Raw genomic sequence first — 1,717 nt, 5'->3', positions numbered from 1 at the left:
CACCAGCAATGGAGGAGTGTTCCCCTTCGTCCACATCCTTGACAGCATGCGTTGCCACTTGAGTTTTTGATCTTAGCCATTTGGAATAGGTATAAGATTGGAATCTCAGAGTCATTTTGACTTGCATTTCCCTGATGACTAAGGTCACTGAGAATTTCTTTAAGTGTTTCTCGGCCATTTTTAATTGGAATTACATGGGGAGTATTTCACTATACAATGCAGTGGATTTGTCTAAGATTAAATGAAATACTGGAATTAAATATGGAATGTTAAATATTCCAACTTTGTGTCAATACTTTGTGCAACAACCATTAGAAATAATTCGAAACCAATTTCCTCAATCTGTATTTCTGGTTTTGTTTTGTCATCTTACTGTATTCCATTTTTAAAAAGATAGGAAGAAAGACTGATGAGTTACAAAGCCCAGAAGCATCAATAAATTCTATGGTTCTGGAAAGGACTGCAGAGTTGGCTGTACAACTAGAGAATTTGTAGGTTGAGGTTGAAGCATTTGAAAAACAAAAAGCACCGTTGATAAAGGGAAAACACCTGGTACCGGAGTCAGACTCCCCCCCAATTGCCACCCTGCCCTGCTCTACGCACTGGGTATTCATTCAGAGCACCTGTGTGAGGAAGCGGGCAGGGAAAACTGGAAGCTGGAAAGGCAGAAGGGTTCCAGAAGAATTGAAAGCTGGACATGTTAAAAGGGCTTTGGAGGCCGGTGTACCACTGGAGGAATTCTCTATAATAATAATTGACTTAAAACATTGTTTTTCCACAATACCCTTGCATGAGCAGAAAAGGTGAAGTTTGCTTTCTCAGTACTTACTCTGAAGAATAGCGGTCCAATAAAGAGATGCCATTGGAAGGTACTTCCATAGGGAATGTTAAATAGAGGTACACAGACAGCATTGGCTTTTCCAGGCTTTGTGCAACATATCCCTTCTAGTGATGGTGGTGAGGCTCATGGTGAGATGGTATGGCGTCCAGTAGATATTGTAGATTTAAAGCATTTTAACGAGTAAAGTATGGAATGCATTCATCTTTCGTTAAACAGATGTTAAGTAACTGGGCTATGCAGTACAGACTTATTTCCCAAGATTGGAAGGGATTGGTGTCATCTGCGTTAGAAGCTGCTCAACAGTTTCAGTGGTTATTGTGGTGGCGAAATGAAGCTACAGAAATAGTACGACAAAAATCTAACTAAGGGGCTAAATGTTGTTAAAGATCAATTGCTTGGTGAAGGGCGCTATGCTCACTCATGAGAACAAGCCTGGCTAGCTCAGTCGGCAGAGCGTGAGACTCTTAATCTCACTGTTGTAGGTTCAAGCCCCACTTTGGGTGCCAACTGTTGGCATACGTTTAACCAACTATTTTTATTTTGGGTTTCTTAAATCTCTTCCTCCCTACTCGACCCCAATCCCTTCCAACATTCCAACACCAGGCAGGGGAGAAAGAAGGTTAGTAGGGAGAGGGGGGCAGAGTTTTCCTTAGCTGCCTTCTGCTGTTTAGGATCAGTTGGGTTCCTTGGGGCAAGTCCAATGCTTGTTTCTTATCGTCACACTGCAGCCACAGCAACCAGGAACAGCAGAGGCAGCAACAGCAGCCTTCTTCTTTCCCAGAGCCTGCAGCCTCTCTTCGTGTCTGGCATTTATCCCCACTGACAAAGACCACGCCCCCACGAGGTGTTTCACAGCTGAGAATCATCACGCACCCT

At 43.2% G+C, this 1,717-nt stretch overlaps 1 non-coding gene across 1 annotated transcript; it reads left to right on the top strand.

The window, feature by feature from the left end:
- Positions 1 to 1,271: 1,271 nt before the first annotated feature.
- Positions 1,272 to 1,344, top strand: Trnak-cuu (transfer RNA lysine (anticodon CUU)). The gene has a single exon. It is a non-coding gene; the product is annotated as a tRNA-Lys (tRNA).
- The last annotated feature ends 373 nt before the right edge of the window (positions 1,345 to 1,717 follow it).

The sequence above is a fragment of the Acomys russatus genome, chromosome 30 (genome assembly GCF_903995435.1).
Source record: "Acomys russatus chromosome 30, mAcoRus1.1, whole genome shotgun sequence".
Classification (NCBI taxonomy): domain Eukaryota; kingdom Metazoa; phylum Chordata; class Mammalia; order Rodentia; family Muridae; genus Acomys; species Acomys russatus.
The sequence above is the reverse complement of the archived record's forward strand: the minus strand, read 5'-3'. Positions and strand labels throughout refer to the sequence as shown.